Source organism: Jaculus jaculus, chromosome 19, assembly GCF_020740685.1.
Source record: "Jaculus jaculus isolate mJacJac1 chromosome 19, mJacJac1.mat.Y.cur, whole genome shotgun sequence".
Taxonomy (NCBI): Eukaryota; Metazoa; Chordata; class Mammalia; order Rodentia; family Dipodidae; genus Jaculus; species Jaculus jaculus.
The window spans coordinates 32202655-32229167 of record NC_059120.1 but is presented as its reverse complement, the minus strand read 5'-3'; the positions used below and the strand labels follow the sequence as shown (position 1 = coordinate 32229167).

Genomic DNA, 26513 nt, shown 5'->3' with positions numbered 1-26513 from the left:
AAAAAGTTTAGAGGGCAGAAAGTATTTAAAATAAATACTGGTCAACATTAATAAGAAAATTTTCAGTATTCTATTTTCACAATAGTCCAGATAACCAAGAAAAACTTCATTCTGACTCTGCAAAATAGAAAAAAACCCTCCTGCAAATGGAGTATGTGTGCAGACGTGTGCAAGCAGTATGGATAACAGCCATTACTTTAACTGAGCTTGCCCAGTCAGCTGTCAGGCTTCAGAGAATCATAGCCTTCTTTCAGGTGGCCTGGCCAAGTCTTAAGGCAGGGAGTGTTTTCTGTACACTTCAGGCTGAGCTCTTCCACCTGAGCTAATATCCCAGATGTGGCTTCAAGAAGTTTGGTCAATGAAAAAGCTGCAATACTTATCTGCAGCTCCACCTTCTCCAGCAGGTCCACAGGGGCCCAGCTCCCACCTCCCTGGGTACTGAAGGGAAGGTGGTGAAGAGGTGTTTGAGGACACAGAAGAGGGAGGCAGTGGCTGTGGGGAGGAAACCTGAAGTTCCTCAGGGTCCACCACAGGGAACAGCTGGGACCTTTGAGCTGGATCAGAGCAGGCCAAACGAGACCAATAGTCTTTCAGTCACTCATGCCTGAAGCCCAATGGTTCCATGTCAACTGTTTTTCATCACCTTTTTCCTTAAGAAAAAACTTGGAGAAAGTCCCTATGCTAGCCCTGTTACTGACCTCAGTTAACCAAAAGCTTCATGATTCTTTTTTCCTTGTATGTAGAGTAAATTAAAAAATTGAAGCCAGGCATGGTGGCTCATGCCTTTAATCTCAGCACTTGGGAGGCAGAGGGAGGAGGATCACTGTGAGTTTGAGGCCACCCTGAGACTACATAGTGAATTCCAGGTCAGCCTGGGCTACAACAAGCTGTGCCGACCTGCAGCACGAGAGTCGAACAGACCCCGAAGGAGGGAGTGGGAATGGATCTGAGACAAGAACACAAGGAATGGAGCCAAGACAAGTTCTGATCAAGGCTCAAGTTTATTCAGGCAGACACAAGCTTATATACAGAAAATTAAACTTTCTTGACAATGCCTCTGTGCCTAAAGTCTGCTTCACCAAGGCCATACAATAATGCCTCTGTGTCTAAAGTCTCAAGAAAAGAGGTCAAGGAACAGCTACAGCTCCCGACAGGTAGGATCACTGTGAGTTCGAGGCCACCCTGAGACTACATAGTGAATTCCAGGTCAGCCTGAGCTACAGCAAGCCTCTTCCTCAAAAATCAAAACAAACAAAAATAAATTAACTGGCTAGCTAATATACATTGTGAGTCCAGACTAAGCTGGTTTCTGATTTGCACCTGTAAATGGGTCCTGAAGGTCCAAGAAAGTCCTTGCACTCCACACCTTAGGTTTGTCTCTAATTTTAGTCAAAGAATTAAATAAAAAAGAAAACTGAGAAGGATAATTATTAAATTATTATATTTATTGAGGGAAGTAGAGCCAAGGAAAAGCAGTCAGTTGGCTAGAGATCCCATGTGGAGGGCCTGGGGGAAAAAATAGCGTGGAAAAAGAAAAGAAAGTTCAAGGAGCTCCTGCCATGTGGGGAGCTGGAAGGGATAAAGAATGATGCGGAGAGTAAGGGCTAAGGGCTCTACTGGCTGGGCTTGGGCCTGAGCTGCTCCTTTCTCACACTTGTCAGTGGCAACCAACAGAGACATCACTTCTCCATAGCCTGGGGAATTCCCTTAACTGCCCCATAACCTGAGAAATTCCCTTAACATTTTTTAGGACCTTGACTTACAGGAAACCTGATCCTGGCTTCAACACAAAAGAATTTTGGGTTGAGCCAGTATGAAGTAGAGCTGGAGTTTATTTTATTAACTATGAAATTTACTGTATGAACAAATTGTATGTTGGTCTCATTCCCCTCCTGTTGAACTCTTATATCCTCTTCTTACCTGTCCCCATTCCACTTAAGACCCTCCTCAGTGTGGTTGTTGGTATTTACCATGGGAAGGGGGTTATTAAAAAACATTTTTTTCTTTCATTTTTCGAGGTAGGCTCTTACCTAACTCAGGCTGACCTGGAATTCACTATGTAGTCTCAGAGTGGCCCTGAACTCTCTGCAGTTCTCTTACCTCCACCTTCTGAGTGCTGGGATTAAAGGTGTGAACTGATATGCCTGGCTACTTTTTTACTTTTTATTAAGTAGAAACATTTTATGGACACATCATTTGTTGGTATTATCACTTCCCTCCTCCCTGACACCCCCCCACACTCCATTGAGGGCCAACTGTAGTGGGATTGCTGGCATTCACCATATAGTTGTAGGTTAAAAGACAATTTTAGGGCTAGAGAGATGGCTTAGCCATTAAGGAACTTGCCTACAAAGCCAAAGGGCCCAGGCTTGATTACCCAGGACCTATGTAAGCCAGATGCACAAGGGCACACACATCTGGACTTTGTTTGCAGTGGCTGGAGGCCTTGACATGCCCATTCTCTCTTTCTCTCCCTCCCTCTCCCTCTCCCTCTCTTTCTCTCTCTCTCCCTGCCTATTTTTAACTCTCTCTCTCTCTCAAATAAAAACAAAAAAGACATTTTTAATATGGATATTAGGTTAGAGTTAAGAGAAAGATGTTCTAGAAGACTATAAGACATTCCAGTGATAAACACCTGAGAGCATGGTTGTAGGCTGCTACTTCACTGTCTTTGCAATAGTCATATATAGGATTTGGGATTTTGGTATGTTTTAAAGCCATTATGTCTAAAAGGTTTCTAAGGAATCTAAATCAAATCACAGGATAGTTCTTGAAAGACATGTCACAGCATTACAATTGATAAGTTAGAAATTCTAGATCACAAGGTTGAAGGGAAGGTGGAGTATCTTTGCTGTAAATAAAGTTGACAGTCTTGCTTGAGAATCTCAGAAAATGTCTGGGAAAAAGAATGAGGCCTTACTCAAAGTCACATACAGTCAGCCCTTAAGCCTGCTTCATTGCTGTTTTAACATAAAAAATAAAAATATTATCTCTGTATCCACAACCTTCACAGCAAATGTTAATTGTGCCAGAATTCTTGCTTCTTAGTTGACAAGAGACTTCACCAGATTAGGAGTGAAGGGCTCCTTTCCTTTCCCATGCCCCCATAATTTTTGCTATTTTTCTTTATCTTACCACAGGTTTGATCTTTTATTTTCTCCCATTTGCTGAATTTATTGAATCTACAATGGCCAGTCCCTCTACCCTGCACAGAAGCAGAGAATGGTGAATCTGAAAAGTTTAATGGAAATTCTGAATACTTAGCTACTGTTCATTGATAGAATTATAAATTTAATTGCATATGTAAAAAAAAAAAAACTTAAACTTCTTAAAAATAAACCTTCTAATCAGGCATCAAATTTGTGGAAGGCAAGATTTTCATCATCTCAGACTTTTTTAGCAAAGTGTCTGACAATCAAAGAAGGGCTTAATAAATATTGTCAGATTGATTAAATAAACAAGGGAACACATTAGAGGAGGGAGGAAGTCATACTGTGGAATATTTTAAGGGAAGTTTGGGGAAAGATTATTTTTATATCCTACGATAAACCCTGGAAACATTTCTAAAGTCTAATATATAATTTCATTTCTTGTGGCTTGCTGCTTCCACTAAAAATCAGAGTACCTAAAATATTCTGATAACTTGAGGGTTATTACTTAGGTTCCCACTAATGTTTGACATATAAATCTAAATCATTAATCTTGCTCCATTTTGTTCCTCTTTCTGTTTGGTCAAATCCCTGTGGGAAGGAATAGCATTCCTGTGGGTCATATAATTTCTATGGAAATAATACTACAAAACACAATTTCTGTAAACACTAAGTGAAAATACGATTTATGTATGGACAGGGTCCTTGCTTGCATCATGAGAAGCCCTATATTGGTCAACATTTCCTTTTCATGATCTATTCATACAGTAGTATATTGTGGTGGTTTGATTCAGGTGTCCCCCATAAACTTAGGTGTTCTGAATACTAGGTCCCCAGCTGATGGATATTTGGGAATTAATGCCTCCTGGAAGGAATGCATTGTTGAGGATGGGCTTATGGGCTTTATAGCCAGTTTCCCCATGCCAGTGTTTGGCATACTCTCCTGTTGCTATGGTCCACCTTATGTTGGCCAGGGAGTGATGTCCACCCTCTGCTCATGCCATCATTTACCCTGCCATCGTGGAGCTTCCCCTTGAGCCTGTGAGCCAAAATAAATCTCTTTTTCCCAGAAGCTTCTCTTTGTTGGGTGATTTCTACCAGCAATGTGAACCAGACTGCAACGGGAAAGTGGTACCAAGGAATGGGATTGCTGCTAGACACCTGACTGTGTGCCTTTGGCCTTTTGAAGCTGATTTTCAAGAGGAATGTGTGAGGATTTGAAACCTTGACCTAAGAGATACCTTACAGTGCTGTAAGTACAGCTTGATGGATTGTTCTGGCCTGAGGTGCAAGACCTGAAGGCAGTAAGAACTATGGACTGTGAGGTTTGGCTTATGAGGGTGAGAAAGAGCTTTCCTTGGACTGGGCTAGCAGTTTGTATGAGAAGCTTGCTCTTATGCCCATGTCCTGAGAAGTTGTGCAGGGTTGCTTTGCATAGAAATGAACTGATGTGAGCAGAGGGATATGGCACAGGAAGAAAAATCTTTGGGTGAACTGTTACCTCTTCAGCTGCAACTGAGAAGATTACAACCTTTGAGACTGGGCTAGATGACCTGTGCTGGGGCAACAAGAAGAATGTCAACTCCTTTGAAAGGGCTGAGTGCTCAAGGAGTGTCCTGTTCTTCAAAGTCTGCTTTATTCACCTCTGGATTAACAAATTGGCACCCTACATGGTATCGTGAAGCGTAAGAAATGCTGGAAAGAGGGTCATTGAGTTTGCAACCAGGTCTTGTGTTTTGGAAATGGCCATGGGCAGTGTGAAGCGTGTTTGCTGGTTGCCTCCATAGAGACCCCACGGGGCCATAAGGATGAACCATGGCTTGCAGTGGAGACTCACTGCCGATGCCGGGACCATGAGATGGCTGCCAAGGAAAGCTGCCGGCCCCAATGAAGTTTCCCAGGACTGTGAGTAGCCTAGCTAGAGGGGCGGAATTGGAAGTCTAGTGACTTGTATCTGGTTAGAATTATCGGACTTGAAGATTTGTCACTGGCTAGAGTTGTTGGACTTGCAGCTACAGAGCTATTTGCCCTGGTTGTTTTAAATCTTGTATTGGTTGAATGTTTCTTTGCTATACCCAGTGCCATCTTTTGCAGTGTGAATATTTTCTGTACCATTCTGGGTTTTTTTTTTTTTTTTGAGGTTATTTTTTGGTATTATGGCTCAGTTAGAAGACCTTGGACTATGGGGATGTATTAACATTATTGGAATTGCTAAAAACTGTGGGACTTTTTTTTTTTTTTTTTTTGGTTTTGGTTTTTCAAGGTAGGGTCTCACTCTAGCCCAGGCTGACCTGGAATTCACTATAGAGTCTCAGGGTGGCCTCGAACTCATGGCGATCCTCCTACCTCTGCCTCCCAAGTGCTGGGATTAAAGGCGTGCACCACCACGCCCGGCTGTTTTTGTTTTTTGAAGTAGGGTCTCACTGGCCCTGGCTGTCCTGGAATTCACTATGGAGTCTCAGGGTGGCCTTGAACTTAAACAGTGATCCTCCTACCTCTGCCTCTCCAGTGCTGGGATTAAAGGTGTATGCCACCATGCAACTATGGGACTTTTAAAGTTAGATGAATGCATTGTTTTTTACATCATGTATGGATATCAGTTTATGGGGGTTAGGGGTGGAATGTGGTGGTTTGATTCAGGTGTCCCCCATAAATATAGGTGTTCTGAGTGCTAGGTCCCCAGCTGATGGATATTTGGGAATTAATGCCTCCTAAAGGCAGTGCAATGTTGGGGGCGGGCTTATGGCTTTATAGCCAGTTTCCCCGTGCCAGTGTTTGGCACACTCTCCTGTTGCTATTGTCCACCTTATGTTTGCCAGGGGGTGATGTCCACCCTCTGCTCATGCCATCATTTTCCCCTGCCATCATGGAGCTTCCCCTCGAGCCTGTAAGCCAAAATAAATCTCTTTTTCCCAGAAGCTGCTCTTTGTTGGGTGATTTCTACCAGCTGTGTGAACTGGACTGCAACATATATGCAATAGAATAAATGCCTCTTAGGAGGGTGGAGGTAATGAAAAACCAGAGACAAGAGGCTATGTTCCAGGAGACAGTGGTGCACTGAAAAGAATTTTATTCCCATTTTTATTGTGTCTTCACTAGTGAAGTGACCTTAGAAAGGCCATTATTTTCAAGCCTGTTTTCTTGTCAGAAAAAAAAAAAGGAAGTGGAACAAAATGGCTATCAATATTTTTTTTAGTCCTTAAAGCAGACTTGTGCATGGGGGGGTTACATTTTAATTCATGATTCTTCCATACTTTGGAAATGCATCTATAGGATGATTGAAACTGTCCTCATTTTGCGGGGGAGGGTTGTTGTTGTTATTTTTCTTTTTTGAGGTAGGATCTCATTCTAGCTCAGGCTGACCTGTAGTTCACTATGGAGTCTCAGGGTGGCCTTGAACCCACAGCCATGATCTTCCTACCTCTGCCTCCTAAGTGATGGGATTAAACACATGCAGCACAATGCCCAGCTCTGTCCCCCTGTTCTGATAGATGGTTGCACTGGGACCTAAATGATTCTTTAAATAGTTTATTATAAATCTGTGGAAGACCCCAAACAGTGTCTTGAGTACAACAGTGCTGAAAGAATTGAATCAAATTGTGACAAACTTGATCTGATGAAGGACTAGTACCTGGTAAGAGCTAGGGAATATGGGAGAACTATTTGGCTCTTAAGACTATCAAGCAAATATGTTAATACTGTTATTAATATACTTCTTACTCATGAAAGAAATCACATAATGAATACTTCATGCTCATAAAAATAAAGGATGAAAATGTAATGTTTCTGCCGGGTGTGGTAGCGCACGCCTTTAATTCCAGCACTCAGGAGGCAGAGGTAGAAGGATCGCCATGAGTTTGAGACCACTCTGAGACTCCATAGTGAATTCCAGGTCAGCCTGAGCTAGAGTGAGACCCTACCTCAAAAAAAAAAAAAAAAAAAAAGTAATGTTTCTGTCACAAGTTTCACATGGGCCTTCATGTAATATTATATGAATTGCCATCTTTTTTGGCCTTCATTTTCTACATTCCACTCTCCATAATAGACATTCTTCTCAAATTTATTGATCACCTACTAGTAGCATAATCTCTTCTAAAATGCTGATATGCCATAAAGAACTGAGACATGGATGGGCTGCTATATCAGTTACTTTCTCATTACTAGGATGAAATCAGACCAGAAGGAATTCAAGGAAGGAAAGGGTTTATGTCAGTGTTCACTTTGAAGGGGAAGTCATCATAGTGGGGAAGGAATGGCAGGAACAGAAACCCTGAGTCATATTGTTACATTCCTACAATGAAGGAGACAGAAAGATGAATACTGCTGCTCAGACATCTTTCTCCTTTTAATACAGTTAAGGAACCCAGCCCATGGGATAGTGGCTCCCATAGAGTAAGACATCCTACTTCAACTAATGTAATCTAGAAAATCCTTCACAGTCAGAACAGAAATTTGCTTCCATGGAAATTTTAAATCCTGTCACATTAAAAACTAGAGAGTAACATTCACAGATGCACCACGGAGATATAAGAGTACCAGAGGAGAATTTTCTGTAAATAAAAATATAATGGGGGGCACAGCTGGGAACCTGCATATGTGCAGTATGGAGAAGAATACAGGGGAGAACAAGGATGCATTAATATATCAAGAACAAAGAGCTGACTGTCTACCAGGAGATGAGTCACCTCCACCTTATTGTCCTGAGCCCAGAAGTCATTGCAGGGGAAGCAGTGACATGTTACTACTCTCATGGCTACCCTGAAAACCATTTCCAGGGAAATGGTGACAGACATTGTGGTCACTCAAAACTTATATAAAGGTAGATCCAGAGTCTACAGAGAAAGAAACGGTAAATCATATCTCTATCTTGCCCAACAAGGCTCATGGAGTATCATGGAAGAGGGGGCGACAAGATTGTAGGAGCCAATAGAATCTGGACTTCTGGTCAAGATGGCATCCACCTAACTGGATCACACCTACTGGGGAAGGAAAGGCAATATGTTTAAAGTTCAATGGGTCTTCTAGGCATGAGCAGACTCTCATAGACCCCCAGTGGGAGGGTGTGGAGGAGAAAAGTAGGGAATCGGCTGATGCCCATGCTCTCGGGTAGCCCATCAGTCCCCAAATCCACTTAAGTAGCTGTCCTAGCTGCAGGCCCAGACAGAAGTTGCTCCTGCACTAACTGAAGGCAAGGAGACCCAAGCCAGCAGGCTAGCTTAGCTCCATGTACACCTGAACACTCTTCCACTCACCGCCGCCCACCCCACCCTTGTGTGTAGACCCAGGCCAGCAGGCTAGCATTCCTACAGGGGACCTCCACAGGTGAACAACATCCCACTCACCACCACTCACCACCACCCACCACCCCTGTGCACAGACCCAGGCTAGCAGGCTAGAGTCCTCCCAGGGACCACTTTGCATGAATACCATCCCACTCGCAGCCATGCCCAACCCCATGCATGGACCCAGGCCAGCAGGGTATCCTCCCTGCCAGGTGTTCCCACCACTGCAAAGCTCTACAAGAGAAATCGCCACACCCTTCCCCCCAACGCTGTGCACAGACCCAGGCCAGCAGGCTAGCATTCCCCCAAGGGACCTTGACATGTGAATGTCATCTTATTCACTACTACCCTCCATCCTAGTGCTTCAACCCAGCCCAGCAGCCTAGCATTCCCCCAGGAGACCTCCATGCAAGGAAAACTTCCCACTAGCCCTCGTCCCCCACCTCCATACATAGACCCAGGCCATCAGGCTAGGGTTCCCTCTCCCTAAGTGCTCCTACCACAGGGGAAATCCATGACCCCCCCCCTGCATGTCACCTGACCCACAGCAGTTCCATATCCTCGTCCTGTCCTGCCACAGGACCCAAAAGTCCCATCTACCCTCTGTTACAGGGTCCCAAGGGACCCACTATCCCATTCCTTCACCTTTCAGCATCACAGAACCACCACACATTCCCATCCTCTCCTTCTCTGCAGCCCAACCACAATATCAGTCTTCTTTCTCCTATTCCCCCATATCCCCATCCCCTAGGCCACCTAACCATGCAGTCCCAAACCCCAAACCATAGAACAACAAGCCCCTTCATCAGATCCCCAGGCCCACACCGGAGACTCATGGGCTCCTTCCCTCTGAGCAGGCAGGCCCCATTGCCATCAGAAGCCCAGTGGAAGCAAACATAAAAGAGAATAATCATTGAAGACACTTCCAGGTTTGACTACAGCTTCCTCCTAAATTAAGTAAGACTCCTATACTGTGATGGGCAGAACACTTTGCAAAAGGAATAACTTGAAACATTGAATGAAAGTAAATCCAATAAGATTGCCCAGTCCCACAATGGATGTCTCTAATCAAAACATAGAAGAGACAATAGGATTAGAACCTCAAAATGAAGATACAAGCCATGCAACCCTGACCAAGCCAAGAGCAGAACTTGCAGAAAAGCAACAAAGGGCCAATAATTGTATGAGTGCTGTCCTCACTAGATTAGACCTAATAGAAAAGAATAAGGAATGCAGTGAAATGATCTTCAGGAGAGTGAAAAAAAAAAAAAGAGGACCTCAATAACCTGTTGGATAAGCTACATGAAGACATAAAGATATGCAAGAATGAATTACAAGAAGCATTAAGAAAATCAGAAAGTGGTGTGAAAAGGGAATTCAACAGAGGAATGGAAACTATACATAAAAAAGCAGTAGAAAATACAAACAAAATTGAACAAGCCCAAAACTATATAGAAGCTCTCAAGAATGTCAGCCATGTGGAGGATAGAAACTCAGAACTGGAACACAAAACAGAGGAAATAGTTCATGAATCCAAAAATTTCGATAAGTCCAAAAAGTTTTGTGAACAGAACATGAGGGAACTGTTGAATACTCTTAAACATCCCAACATTCAGATGATGGGAATACTTGAAGGGGAAGAAATTCAGACCAAAGGCATGGGGGACTTCTTCAACAAAATTACCAAAGAAAAATGTCTCACTCTCTCAAAGTAAGTCCCATCAAGTTACAAGAAGCTAATAGAACTCCAAACAGATTGGAGCAAAAGAGAAATTCTCCAAGACATATATCATTAGGACTTTAAACATCAATAAAAAGACAAAGTCCTAAAACAGCTAGGGAGAGACAACACGTTACATATAAAAGTAATGCCATCAGAATTACTTCAGACTTCTCAACGAGATTGAAAAAGTAATCAAAAACCATCCCCCAAAGAAGAGTACAGGACTAGATGGCTTCCCAGTTGAACTCTATCAAACCTTCATAAGAAGAACTGAAACAAATTTTTAAAATTAATTTTTTTTATTAACAACTCCCATGATTGTAAACAATATCCCATGGCAATGCCCTCCCTCCCACTTTCCCCTTTGAAACTCCATTCTCCATCCTATTCCCTCCCCATCTCAATCAGTCCCTCTTTTATTTTTGGTATCATGATCTTTTCCTCCTATTATGATGGTCTTATGTAGGTACTGTCAGACACTATGAGGTCATGGATATCTAGGCCATTTTGTATATGGAGCACATTGTAAGGAGTCCTATCCTTCCTTTGATTCTTACATTCTTTCTGCCACCTCTTCTGCCATGGACCCTGAGAAGTGGAAGGTGTGATAGAGATATTGCAGTGCTGAGCACTCCTCTGTCACTTCTTCCCAGCACCATGATGCCTTCTGAGTCATCCCAAGGTTATTGCCATCTAAAAAGAGAATGTTCTCTTCCAAAACTGAGAGTAGCATTAATATATGTGTGTGAACACTAAGAGAAGTGCTTACTGGGCAGTTTAATGAGCATAGTATATACATTTAGCCAGACACCAACAGATGTTACACCCCTAGGGCTCATGACTACCCCTGTTATAGGTATGCAGTATCAGGAACATATTCCCTCCCATGGAGCAGGCCTCCAGTTCAATTAGACGGCAGTTGGTTTCCAATATGACAGACATGTCACTATTGCATCCTGTGACTCATTTGACTTAGCTGGCAAAATAAAAGGCTTGCGGTGTTCACTGTTGACTATCTTCACTGATGATTTCTCTCTCCCCAATTAAACTGCATGCATAATGGCTTCTTCCAGCTTTCTGTCAGCTGGTCAACATGGAGGAGGTTATCAGCTCAGTTACAGCAGGATTTCTCAGTGGCCTTGCAGCCCAAGTATGTGAAATCTTTACTAATCGGGTCTTACCATCTATTCCTGATGAGAAACCAAGGACCTCAGCAATGGTTTGTAATGTGAAACCAATTTTTCTCAAACTGTGCCACAGAATTGGGGAATAGGAAAAGATCTCCAGCTTCTTCTTTGAAGCTACTGTCACCCTAATACCAAAACCAGGCAGAGGTGCCACAAGGAAAGAAAACTATAGGCCTATTTCCCTGATGAACTTAGATACAAAGATCCTGAACAAAATCCTCACAAATTGAATTCAACAACACATCAAAAGCATTATCCACCTTGATCAAGTAGGCTTCACCCCAGGAACAGAGGGGTGGTTCAAGATAGAGAAATTTGTGAATGTAATACACCACATAAATAAGCTTAACACAAAACCACATGATCGTTTTGATAGATGAAGAAAAGGCCTTTGACAAAATACAGTATCATTTCATGATCAAAACATTGGAGAAAATAGGCATGGACAGTTTTATCTCAACATAACAAAGGCTATATATAAGAATTCTAAAGCCCAGAGCTTCTGGTTAAGATGGTGACATAGGTACTATGCCAAAACAGCCTAGGGAGGAAAAAGTAAAAAAAAAAAAAAAAAAACCCAGCAAAATACACTTTTACTAAAAAGTGAGGTGTATAGGAAATAGGAAATTGAAACAGCAGTGGAGAAGTAGGAGAGATCCAGAGCATCCAGAACCCACACAGGCCAGCAGAAGCACCTCTGGAGGGGAGAGTCTGTGCACCAGATTGCAGCAGTGGCACTCAGCTTGAGCCACGGTAAAGCCAGGTGTGGGGATTTTCCACTCATACTGGAGCACTCCACAAACTCAAGAAATGTGAAAGGAGAATGGCAGTGAACAGCAGAGGAGCAGATCACAAGCTAAAAAAATGTGTGGAACAGCAGGCGAACTAGAGCAGTGTTGGCTCCCTCCCCTTCCCCACCTTCAGTGCCCAGCCCTCAGGAACAAAGCAGCACCCCAGGGACCTGGCCATGCCTACTGTAACTGACAGAGCACCAAAGAGGGACCCAATCAGGAGTGCAGCTGAGACCAAAATCATCCCAAAAGGTAACTGGGATTACACCAGGTCAGTACCCGCCTAATAAACTTGGTATATAGGCCTGAACCAGAAGTGCTAGTTGCACCTTCCATATCAGGATAAATTATATGTTAAATCAGATGGATGGTCAAATTTGCCATTCTTAAATAAGCTGTATTTTGGGCTTGTTATTTGTTGCTTCTTGAATTATAGTGGCTTTGTTTACTCTTCTGTTATACAGTAGGGAAGGGCCTCACCTGGTCACAAGCTGACTTGGAACCTGTACAGACCAGAAATCTTAACCGCCTTATTGTCAGGAATAAGGGAGTGGGTGACACACCACACAGCCTAAGGGACAGACAGAGGACCTGGTTGTCATAATACCTACTCTTGGTTAAGCACAATGTGCTGTTGTGCACTGAATGTGTACATTGTATAGTTAAATTTTAAAATCTGCCTGTATTTTGTTCCACTTAGCCTACTTGAATACTCTCATAGCAGGCATACCCAACACCTAGAGTCACTTTTGTAGATACCCTGAGAGTCTTCAGAGCCACACCTAGCACCTTAAGCTCTTACCCTAAAGATATATAACATCAGATTGATTGATACATCTCATAACACACAGCTAACTGGAAAATCCAATCATTAAATAATCCAAGATGCAAAAATATATACATTAGAACACAAGAAACACCAAAAATGAAGACAATATAAATCCACCAAAAAGTATTAATGCATCAGAAATAACCTGCAGTGATAACGAGTTAGAGGAAATGCCTGAGAAAGATTTCAAAAGAATGATTGTAAATATGTTCAAAGAACTCAAAGAAGAAAACAAAAGAATCAAAGAAGACACAGGACACCAATTTAATGAAATAAGGAGGTCAATACTAGACATAAATAAGGAAATAGAAATAATAAAGAAAAATCAGAATTACTAGCAATAAAGAACACAGTTAATGAAATAAAAAAATTCTGTAGAAAATCTCACCAGTAGAATGGATGAAGGAGAAGACAGAATATCTAAGCTAGAAGACCTGGTGGCAGATCTAATACAGTCCAACAAAGAGAAAGACAAACTTATAGAAAAGTATGAGTGGGAATTTCAAGATATTCAGAACACTATGAAAAGATCAAATATAAGAATTCGTGGCATAGAAGAAGGAGAAGAATTTCACTCCAGAGGCATAATTGGCATCTTCAACAAAATCATGGAAGAAAACTTCCCACAAAACGGGAAAGAGGTGCCAATTCAGATACAGGGATCCTTTAGAACACCAGCCAGACAACACCTGGAAAGAACCTCTCCTCGTCATATTATAATCAAATTACCAAACATACAGACCAAACAAAAAATATATATTGAAAGCAGTCAGAGAGAAAAATCAAGTTACCTACAAAGGCAAGCCCATCAGGATTACAGCAGATTATTCAACACAAACTTTAAAAGCCAGAAGAGCATGGAGAGATGTATTCCAAGTTGTGAAAGATAACAACTGTCAACCAAGGTTACTTTATCCTGCAAAGCTATCCATTCAAATAGATGGAGAAATAAGGACATTCCACGACAAAAGTAGGCTAAAGTACTATTTGAAGATAAAACCAGCTCTACAGAAAATACTTGAAAGAATCCTCCATGCAGAAGAAAAAGAAAAGCACACATATAAGGAACCTGGAGAAAACAAACAGTACTCAAGTACTAGTTAAAACAAGAGAGCAAAGGAAAAACCAGAAGAACTACAAAAAAATGGCAAAAATGAATACACATCTTTTAATAATATCTCTTAATATCAACAGCCTCAATGCCCCAACCAAAAGACATAGGTTTGCAGACTGGTTTAAAAGGCAGGATCCTTCAATTAGTTGCCTCCAAGAAACCCACCTTTCTAAAAAGGATGGCCCCAACCTAGGATGAAAGGTTGGAAAATGGTCTTTCAAGCAAATGAATCTAGAAAACAAGAAGAAGTTGCTATCCTAATATCTGATAAGGTAGCCTTCAGTCCAACATTAGTTAAGAAAGATAAGGAAGGCCACTGTATATTGATTAAAGGCGCCCTCCAACAGGAAGACATTACAATCCTAAACATATATGCATCTAACATGGGGGCCCCCAAATACATCAAACAAATGCTATTAGAACTAAGATCACAGATAACACCAAACACAGTGCTAGTGGGTGAATTCAACATACCACTCTCATCAATTGACAGGTCATCCTGGGAAAAAATAAACAAAGAGGCATATGGACTAAATGAGGTCATTGAAGGAATGGATCTAACAGATATATACAGGACATTTCATCTAAATGTTGCAGAATATACATTCTTTTCAGCAGCAAATGGAACATTCTCTAAAATAGACCATATATTAGGATACAAAGCAAATCTTAACAAATACATGAAAATTGAAATAATTTCTTGCATTCTGTCTGACCACAATGGAATCAAACTACAAATCAATAGCAAAAAAAGGCTATAGAGCATACACAAAACAATGGAAATTAAACAACACATTACTAAATGATGAATGGGTCACTGAAGAAATAAAGAGGGTAATCAAAAATTTATAGAGTCAAGCGATAATGAGAACACAACATACCAAAATGAAGGCAGTCCTCAGAGGTAAATTTATAGTTTTAAGTGCTTATAAAAAAAAAGAAATTATAAATGTCACAAGTAAATGACTTAATGCTTCACCTTAAAACCTTGGAAAAAGAAGAACAATGCAAACCCAAAATCAGCACACGGGAAGAAATAATAAAAATTGGGGCAGAAATTAATGAAATAGAAACTAAAAAAACAATCCAAAGAATCAATGAAACAAAGAGTTGGTTCTTTGAAAGGATAAACAAGATTGATCAACCCTTAGCAAATCTGACCAAAAGAAAGAGAGAAGAGGCACAAATTAATAAAATTACAGATGAAAAATGTAACATCACAAAAGATACCAGAGAAATTCAAAAAATCATACGGACATACTATAAAAGCATATACTCCACAAAGTATAAAAATCTTAAAGAAATGGATGATTTCCTTGATTTATATGACCTACCTAAATTAAAACAAGATGAGATTAGTCACTTAAATTGACCTATAACAAGCATGGAGAACCAAACAGTTATCAAAAATCTCCCAAATAGGGCTGGAGAGATGGCTTTGTGGTTAAGCTCTTGCCTTTGAAGCCTAATGACCCCGGTTCGAGGCTCAATTCCCCAGGACTCACATTAGCCACATGCACAAGGGGGCACACACGTCTGGAGTTCGTTTGCAGAGGCTGGAAGCCCTGGCACGCCCATTCTCCCTCTCTCTTTCTCTCTCTCTCTCTCTCTCTCTCTCTCTCTCTCTCTCTCTCTCTCTCTCTCTCTCTGCCACTCTCAAATAAATAAATAAAAATGAACAAAAAATATATTTTTTAATCTCCCAACTAAAAACAGCCCAGGCCCAGATGGATTCACTGCTGTATTTTACCAGACCTTCAAGGAAGAGCTAACACCATTGCTTCTTAAGCTTTTCCATAAAATAGAAAAAGAAAGAATTCTACCAAACTCTTTTTTTTTTTTTTTTTCGAGTACCAATAAGTCTTTATTATCCCAGGAAAAGAAGGGTAGGAAGAGTCAGCATGTGTTACAAAATGATTAGAAAATAAGGAAGGAGTACAGCAAAATCAACCAAGAAATATAAACACCCCAGTGAAGGGGCCACCAAAGCCCCAAAGGGCGTAGTCTCCTGCAGTTCAGGAAAGAGAAGGGATGGGGAGAGAACAAACAGGGACACACTTCCCCCCTCCCTCCCCATAAATTCAACACTTCTCACAACGCTTTGGTTTCTAGCAGTAAACATGGAGTTACATTCGTCAGTCTCCTATTAAACAACCTTGTGACCACTTTGACATAAGTTTCTTGCACCTGAATAAAAAGTTCCTGAGTGATTTAAATATACATTCATATTCCCTTTTCTGGTCTCCAGACCCCACTTTCTACATGGAAGTCCCCCAGTTGCTTCTCTCACTTAAGGATTACAGAATAAGTAGGTCTAACCTATCCAAACACCCCAAAGCATGTTTGGTAAGAATTAAACCAATAAATGGCTTGAGAGTAACGACTCACATCTTTAATCCCAGAATGACAGAGGATAAGGCAGGAGGAGATTGAGGCAAAGCTGGACTTCAGAACTGGACCCTCTCTCAAAACACCACCGAAAATACGGTTTTGACTCAGGTTGGGACCAAGGGGTAGGGGTCCCGAGCATTTTTAGTATTTCTGCACACATCATTTAAGAGTTGTAGAAATACTTCAAGAATTAAATGTATCTGAGTGTGTGCAAGTTTTCTTTAGAGGGAGAAGAGTGTAGAGGAGAGGCTGTGTCAAGGACAGAGGTTGTGGTCCAAAATGGGAGAGTAGGAGCCCAAAACACATGGTTTAATATGGTCACTATGAAAAGAGGCCCCCCCCCCAATTATGTTGCAGATCCTTTTGTCTGGTGCAGAACCTTTTGTCAAAGATGCTCTGGCTATTTTTCTCAATACAAAAAGTTTTGTAAACAATAAAATCCCAAAGAACATTAAGACCAACACATTATATTTACAAAAACTAGGCCACCTAGCCATCACCAACTCAGAGACTCAGCGAAGTCCTACAAAGCCCAGACAACTACCATAATTAGAGGGGGCCAGCATTTGGGGAGACAGGAAACCAGGAGTAGACACACACCACCCAATGCATTCTATTGCATTTGTCCCATTTCAACAGTGAGGTAGGTTTGTGGTGATCTCACAGCATGTAAACGAAACCCCCTTTTTCTCCCTCAGCTACCACGACACTATCAACGAGGACCGCAGCAGGGCAGGACCCTGGCTCCGGTCTCCCTGGAAGCCAAGATCTTGAAAGGTTATGATCTGAGGCTGGTCTTTCTTCCATGTTATCTATCCCTGGGACATACAGAGTAGAACAAGGGTCTGAAAACTCATCCTTATCAGGCTGAGGATGTAGCTCAGTGGTAAAGTGCTTGCCTAGCACACATGAGGCCTAAGGTTCAATCCCTAGCACCATAAAAATACCTCATCCTTACAAACTTGCATTTTTTTTCAATCACACACACACACACAGCCTGCTGTATGCGTGGCAGGCACAGACTGATCTGGTGAAGGGTGGATTTGGTACGAATATCAATTTCTGTCCCCTGGGATTAGACAACCATCACTTAACCATGCACGGCTTCTCTGAGCCTTTCCCCTGGCCCAGCTTTCTGTACCACATTTTCCTAGTTACACAAATTTCTAATCTTCCAGCTGAAGGCAATCAAATCATGGGGTGACCCAATTAACACTTGGTCTTTTCACATTTTTAAGATGGAGGGGGTTTCCAGGACACTGACAGGAAAAAAACAAAACAAAACAAAATAACAACAACAACAAAAAAAAAAAACATGAGCTGTACTTGGCAAAAATGAGATAGTTCAATAGGCTATGCTCTCCAAATGGATGCTCTTCATGGTAATAACAACAAAAAAGTATTCCCGCTGTGCAGACCGTGAGCTGCTGCTGACTTATCCCTGAGATTGTTCATGTACCTGAGAACACAGTGCAGGAATGAGGGCCTTACATTAAAATATACAAAAATATAAAAGCAGAATATATTAAGGGGGGGGGGAGTTAAAATGCACAAAGATACGTCATTCGCACACAGATAGTGCAGTTGGCATCTTGGAGAAAGTGGGACCCAAGGTGCAGGCATCCAAGGGAGGAAATAAATTAAAATCACATTGGCCCAGAGAGGGATGGGAAGGAAGGAGGTAGGAGCGGCAGGTCCGCAGCTCCTCCCACTGCCACCCGTTTGGACTGTCACCACAACCCATTGCTTGAGATAGTTTCCAGCACCATATCCCAAGACTGGGTTCCGAGTAAACAAGCGGTGACCATAAATTTTTCAAACAAACAAACAAACAGACCCTGCCTTGCTCCTGAGCTTCCCTCCCACAGAATGTGGTACCTTGTGGTTTGAGTTCATTCATTTGGTCTCAAGCTTTTGTTGCACACCCTGCCTGGTAGGGGCAATACTCTACACCCTTCTTCAGAAGGGGAATAACGTCCCTAACCACGCCACTGTGACAAGCTTAACGTTTTTTGGGCTAAAGCGTCAGATAAAGCAGATGCAGGTTCTAGGGTGGTCTCCCCCCTCCAAAGCCCTCACTTGCATTTGGATACAGCATGATTGGAGTTTCCCCTCCTGCACCAAGGGAACATAGGGTGGTGCAGGAAAAACCAGCCTGAGATACATGGCAGTGCCAGCCACCCCCAGCCCACCCTACCCCCACTTTCTCCACTCTGCCGATTGATGCCTTCTTGAAACTTCCTGATAGCAAAAGAACAGCCCACTCCCGTGGGTCAGTTCTGGGCTTCTGGGAGCAGGGCGGGGCTGTGGATCTCCTCTTCATCCTCCCGGAAGTAAGCAGGCTTTCCCTGGGAGCTGGGTGTCTGCTGGGCCTTCAGCGGGCATGAGGCCACCATATGGTTGATGCTTTGGCAGAAGTGGCACTTCTTGGATTGGGGTGGCAGCTTGCATTCCTTGGCATGATGGTCTAGACCATCACAATTGTAGCACCTGTCTCCTTTGGATCTGCCTTTCTACAGGTTCTTCCCCTTGGGCCGCCTCTCACTCCCAACACAGAACACCCCACCAGGGCCGGTGACTCGGATGGGTTTCAAGCCCTTGGCAGACTTCTTAAAGGTGAACTCCACTGCCTTGCCTTCCTTGAGGCTCCAGAAGCCCTCCATGTGCAGCTTACTCTGGTGCACAAAGACGTGGTGGGGGGGCGGCCCGGAGCCCCTGGTCGGGTGGCTGCTGGCCCCAGAGAAGTCTGCAGGCTACCAAACTCTTTTTATGAAGCCAGCATCATCCTGATTCCAAAACCAGGCAAAGATAGAACAAAAAAAGAAAATTATAGACCAATCTCCCTCATGAATACAGATGCAAAAATACTTATCAAAATATTAGCAAACAGAATACAAGAATATATCAGAAAGATCATTCTCCCTGACCAAGTAGGCTTTATCCCAGAAATGTGGGGTTGGTTTAATATACTCAAATCGATAAATGTAATACTATATAAATGGATTGAAGGACAAAATCACATGATCATTTCATTAGAGCAGAAAAAGCATTTGACAAAATCCAACATCCCCTCTTGATAAAAGTCCTACAGAGACTGGGAATAGAAGGAACATATCTCAATATAATAAAATAAAATATTTATGACAAGCCTACAGCCAACATATTACTAAATAGGGGAAAACGGGAAGCTTTTCCACTAAAATCAGAAACAAGACAAGGGTGTCCACTGTCCCCACTTTTATTGAATATAGTACCAGAAGTCTTAGCCATAGCAATAAGGCAAAAGACACACATAAAAGGGATACAAATTGGAAAGGAAGAAATCAAGTGATCATTATTTGAAGATGACATGATTCTATATATAAAGGACCCTAAAGGCTCTACCAGAAAACTGTTAGAGCTGATAAACACCTACAGCCATGTAGCAGGATACAAAATAAATACACAGAAATCAGTTGCCTTCATATGCTAACAACAAACACACAGAGGATGAAATCAGAGAATCACTTCAATTCACAATTGCATCAAAGAAAATAAAGTACCTTGGAATAAACCTAACCAAGGAAGTAAAGAATCTCTACAATGAAAACTTTAAAACACTCAAGCAAGAAATTGCAGAAAACACTAGGAAGTGGAAAAACATCCCTTGTTCCTGGATTGGAAGAATCAATATTGTGAAAATGGCAATCTTACCAAAAGCAATCTACACATTTAATGCAATCCCCATCAAAATACCAAAGGCATTCTCCATGGAAATAGAAAAACAATCCAAAAATTCATTTGGAATCACAAAAAAACCCCTCAAATATCTAAAATAGTACTAAGCAACAAAAATACAGCTGGTGGTATCACCATACCTGATTTTAACCTATACTACAGAGCCATAGTAACAAAAACAGCATGGTACTGGCACAAAAGCAGACACGTAGATCAATGGAACAGAATAGAGGACCCAGATGTAAGTCCAGGAAGCTATAGCCACCTGATATTCGATAAAAATGCCAAAAATACTCATTGGAGAAAAGACAGCCTCTTTAGCAAATGGTGTTGGGAAAACTGGATATGTATCTGTAGAAGGATGAAAATAGATCCTTCTCTCTCTCCATGCATAAGAATTAAGTCCAAATGGATTAAAGACCCTAATATCAGACCAGAAACTCTGAAACTGCTAGAGGAAAAAGTAGGGGAAACCCTTCAACAACCCTTGGCAAAGACTTTCTGGATACACCCTAATTGCTCAGGCAATAAATCCACAGATTGACCACTGGGACCTCATGAAATTACAAAGATTTTGTACTGCAAAGGACACTGTGAAAAAAGCAAAGAGACAACCTACAGAATGGGAAAAAATCTTTGCCTGCTATATATCTGATAGAGGATTAATAACTAGGATATATAAAGAACTCAGAAAGTTAAATAACAAGGAATCAAACAAGTCAATCAAAAAATTGGCTATGGAGCTAAAAATAAAATACCTTGGAATAACATTTACCAGGGATGTGAAAGACATATATAATAAAAACTTAAAACACTGAAGATATAAATTGAGGAGGACTTGAGAACATGGAAAGAACTCCCATGCTCCTGGATAGGCAGAATTAACATTGTGAAAATGGCAATCTTACCAAAGACAATATACAGATTTAATGCAATACCAAAAAAAATCCCAACATTTTTCTTCATACAGATATTAAAAATGATCTCAAAATTCATATGGAATATCAGAAGGCCTCAGATATTCAAGCATATCCTCAGCAAAAGAAACACCTGTGGAGGCATCACCATACCAGATCTAAAGCTATATTAAAAAGCCATAGTAATAAAAACAACATGATAGTGGCATAAAATCAGGGTTATAGACCAATGGAACAGAATTATTCTAGAATATGAGTATCACAAGAGCAGGGATTTTTATCTACAGTCATCTGTATGTGCAAAGTTTAGAAGGTATATGGTGATAACATTGTTCTTGAACTAGTTTCCTCAGTTTGCAGATAAAGAAATTGATATCCAAGATGAAAATGAATGAGGTCAAACTCGGTTGAGGTAGAGTCTGATTAGTTGCTAAGCAAATTTCTATCTGCCCCAAGGGCTCTATGACAGATAGGATAATGGACCTCAAAAATGTCTCCATTCTAATCCTAAAAACATGGTTGTTCCTGCATTCCTTGGCTGCCTTTTGATGATTGTCCTGATTTTTTGTTGTTTTTATATTTATTTTTTTTTTAGTTAGGTTCACATTTTGTAGTCCAGTGTAGTCTGGAACACACTACACTCACTATGCATGGCAGTCTGGCTTCTAAATTGTAGCAATCCTCCTTCTTTAGCCTTTCCATTGCTGGTTTACAGGTATGAGCTACCACATCTGGCAGTCATCCTGATTTCTAATATTAATATATCTATCTATCTATATCTATATCTATCTATATCTATATCTATATATTTGCTTTTTCAAAACTATGTTTGTGGGCTGGAGAAGATGGCTTAGCTGTCAAGGCATTTGCCTAGGAAGTCTGAGGCCCCCAGGTTTGATATCCCAGTACCCATGTAAACCAGATGTATAAGGTGTTGCATGCATCTGGAGTCCATTTGCAGTGGTTAGAGGCCCTGATGTATATGTATTCTATCTTCCTCTTTCTCTCCATATCCATAAATAAGTAAAATAGTTGAAATATATATGTGTGTGTGTGTGTGTGTGTGTGTGTGTGAGTACAGCTATATTTGATTTATTCACTCATTTATTAATTGACTCAATACCACCCACTGTATACCATAACATACCTATTTCAGAAAGGAAAAGCATCAGAAAGGATATGAAAAGTGGACTTTTATATCTTATTTGCTGTACTCCTCTCCACCTCAAATTTTTTAAGCAACATTTTTTTATTAGATATGGACATATTTTGCATGTAAACAATACATGTTGGTACCATCCTTTCCCTCCTCCCTGCCCCTTTTCTGAAGAGGCCTTCCTTGTTGGGGATGCAGGTCAACCCTATCGGGATTGTGAGTCATGCACTATTGGGGGGCGGGGGTGGAGAGGCTATGTCTCTGTGCAAAATGCACACATATGGTTCTAACAATCTTTCTACCCCTTATGCAAAATTTCCTTAGACGTGCTTGGAGCTTTTCAAGTCTACTTCAATGATGGGCGCTTAGGAGCCTCTGGATTTCTGGTTTGGTAGGTGTTGAGTGCCCTCAATATTTATCTCCATCACCCTTGTGCTGATATCAGATTCACTAAGAAAGCAGCACTCTTGGTCATTTCCCCAATTCCTCTGTGGTTTCATCTGGGGGCAGGGTGGAGTGCACTGAGTCATTTATCTCCTCAGCTCTAGCTCCCATCTGAAAAAGTGAAGCAGATTCTCCAACAGAGAATGAAGTCAGCACTAGTTAATGGGAAAACCATTATTAATTTAGAGAGAATTGAAAGGGTGTAAACCCTCTTTTATAGCATAAGGTTAGTGGGAGCTTGACAATAGAAAGCAGAATCATTATCTAGATATAATTCTGACTTATTTCCCAGTTCCATATATGGTTTCCTTCCACTGAGCAGATCTGTTAGCCAATCCAAAAGCAGTTGGTTACCCACCATGGCTGTGTGCCACTATTGCACTTGTGTGAGCATCGTGTCATGTTGTTTGCTTCTGAGTCACTTAGACATTGAGTTGCTTGGACAGATGTTGACCACTTTTCCCTGGTAGCTTATGTATCTCCTTCCAGCACTAGATGGGCTAATTGTCTGGGGACTGGCTCTCCTCTGGATTCCAGCCAGGTCACTCCATGGTTTGTGCCAACAGTGTATAGTGTCTTCACTATATATACTATAGTAGGGTCTTACCATTAACCTCTGGTGAGTAATCAAGGGCTCTGACGTCTATCTTGTTTGTTTTGGGCGATATAGTAGGACTATCTGGTCAACAGCTCATTGTGGATGTAGACACATCCTGGTACAAGGAATTGCAGGCCAATGCCAAGGGAAAAGAAAAACAGAAAGAGAAACAGGAGAAATTTGAGGTTAGGTTTTGTCTCACCCTTTCTAGGGTCCTTTGATTCAGGTGCTCCTCCTAAGGTCCTTTACCACCAAATTTTTAAAAATTAATTAATTTATTTATTTGAGAGTAACACAGAGAGAAAGAGGCACATAGAGGGAGAGAGGGAGAATGGGCATGCCAGGGCCTCCAGGCACTGCAAACGATCTCCAGATGCCTGCATCCCCTTGTGCATCTGGCTAACGTGTGTCCAGGGGAATTGAGCCTCAAACTGGGGTCCTTAGGCTTCACAGGCAAGTGCTTAACCACTAAGCCATCTCCCCAGCCCCCCCCCTAATTTTTTTTTAAGAGTTAAAAGAGTGTTTCTCTATAATTGGCTGATCACAGATATTTTACTAGTTTTACACAGAAATATTTTCTGAGAGGTACTCTGAGGCAGACCCTGTGGTAGACCTGGAATTGAGATGTCAGGACCTAGAGTCATAACCTAAGAGGGATGATGGGTAAATGAAGGATTTTAAAATGTCCCACAAAAATCAAGGACAGAGAGGATTTTCCTATCTGGAGACTGGTACTAGGGCCGGGAGAGTCAAGCAGAAAATCCCCAAAGTAACATCTTCATGGAGTGAGTGGTCTGATCATTATCCAGATTTTGGACATTTGGCCTTACCTACTCCTGGCCTCAGTTGCTTTACTAACCAGAGCCAGCTGTTTTGAGGGACCCTTTCCCCTGCCCTGGTGTCCTTGCCTGGCTTTTTTCCTCTTTGCCTCCCACCCCCTGGCCTGACACAGGCATTTTCAGTTCTTTCTCAGGAATCTATTTTGAGCCATCCTGGGCAGCTTCTGAGGAGTCACAAATCTATGATGAGATAAGAGGAGGAACTTGGAAGCACACATGATGTACACAGACACAGCTGAGGGGGCAATATGCATGTTTTCATCTGTTTCCCCTGAACAGGATGCTCACAGCACTTTCTATAACTTAAACAATATGTTCCTCCTTAACATACTGTGAAAATGTAAGTTCACATGAGACATAGTCTCCCAAGACAGAATGAGTGCCCCTCCTGGTATTCCCTCAGCATCTTGCACACCCATATTTCACATGCTTTCTCACACACTTTGTCCTATTTGTTGGCTGACTATATTCTCCATGGACCCTTAAGATCTTCTGGAGGAGTGATCCATGTTTGGGTGGGACAGAGTAGTGGAGAAGGAATAGCTGCATAAACTATTCTGGTATTCTGGTCTTAGCCTAGGCCCAGGTGGGATTCCCATAGTAATGCAAGCTTTCAAGCAACCTTTGAATAATAACACTGCTTTGGTGCCTGCTTTGGGATACAACTTAGTTTCCTTTCTAAAATCAAATCAAACACATCACAATGCTGCATCTTGGTGCCATTTCATAACATGCCTGATTTATCATAAATAATTGATACTGCCTATTCTCTCTGTCAGGGACAACCTTCAACACATGAGCCTTTGGGTGACATTTAAGATCCAAGGTATAGAAGCAGTTATTTCATGTAAGCTTGAAACATGGAGAAAGTTTGGCATTAAGCACAGGATGATGTGAAGGAGTGGGCCTTTAAGGCTACTTGATGTGAGAACTGGACCTCACTCTTCTGCACAATATACGGGAGCCTAGGGAGCCTAGAGATTAGTTCTTAATATTTTGTATGCTCAAATCAAAATTAATGCTTCTCACTTTAGGTTTCTCTAGACCAATGTGTGCTCAGTCCCTCTTTTTTTGTTTTTTAAGATAGGGTCTCACTCTAGCACAGGCTGACCTGGAATTCACTATGGAGTCTCAGGGTGGCCTTGAACTCATAGCAATTCTGCTACCTCTGCCTCCTAAGTGCTGGGATTAAAGGCGAGTGCCACCATGCCCAGCTTCAATCCCTATTTCTTTCACAGACTTGGAAACATAACTATTTCGGAATCCACCTATAGGTTTATATATTTTCTTTAGTTTAGGAAACCCAGGTGTCCCACTCTTAGGATCATATCTCTAGTAGAAAAGATATTCAGGGCAAAAATCCTATGTAACTCAACATCCAGATTCAAGAAAAAATATCTTAATCACAACTAAAGTCTAATCGGATTTACTACAAAAAGTTTCTGTGCCATTAAGTTTTGCAAATGCAATTTGTGAAGAGGAAATCATTCCAGTTTATGAAGACTTGTGACCTAGAATAGGAGGAATATAAAGGTAGGACTTATGATGAAAAGAAGCTAAGGCAAAAAAAAAAAAAGGAAATAATGTTCATTAATAGGAGACTAGAAAACTATGGCATGTCCAATGCAACGGTGGAGTAACATGCAGCCATATTAAATGGTAACGCCTCTGTGGCCTGTTATAATCTCTATGATCTTGTAAACAACAAAAAGCCAAGATGTCAAGGAGAATATATAGTATGTGACCTTTATGTTGAAAAAGAAAAAGAGTATGTATACATAGTTCTTATTTTTGAAAAATAGAACAGGGGACAAATCAGAAGCAAAAATGTTTACCCAAGGAGCTAGGAACAAGACATGAGCTATCTATGATACACATGGGAGTGTGACTATATCTTTTTACACAGTTGAACTTTTGAGTTATAGAAATGTTTTCTTTTTAAAAATATTTTTAAATTTTATTATTTGTTTGGAAGAGAGAGGGGAACAGATAGAGAGAGGGGGGGAGGGGGAGAGAGAATAGGCACACCAGGGCCTCTATTCACTTAAAAAAAACCCTCCGGACACATGCACCTCTTGTGCATCTGGCTTACATGGGCACTGGGGAATGGAATCTGGGTCCTTAGGCTTCACTGGTATGCATCTTAACTGCTAATCCATCTCTCAGCCCAAAATATTTTAAAAGTTCAAATGTGAACTAAGTTAAAAAGGCAAAAAAGAAGCAAATTTTAAATGAATATAATCACAAATAATAAACTTAACCATGTACCAAGTTAATAATATAATCATGTAAGTAAAATGAATAAACAAAAATTTGGGGGATGGAGAGATGGCTTACTAGTTCAGATGCTTGCCTGTGAAGCCAAAGGACCCAGGT

At 41.4% G+C, this 26513-nt stretch overlaps 1 pseudogene; it reads right to left on the bottom strand.

The window, feature by feature from the left end:
• Positions 1-215: 215 nt before the first annotated feature.
• LOC123455965 lies at positions 216-1930 on the bottom strand (annotated as a pseudogene).
• Between the last annotated feature and the right edge of the window lie 24583 nt (positions 1931-26513).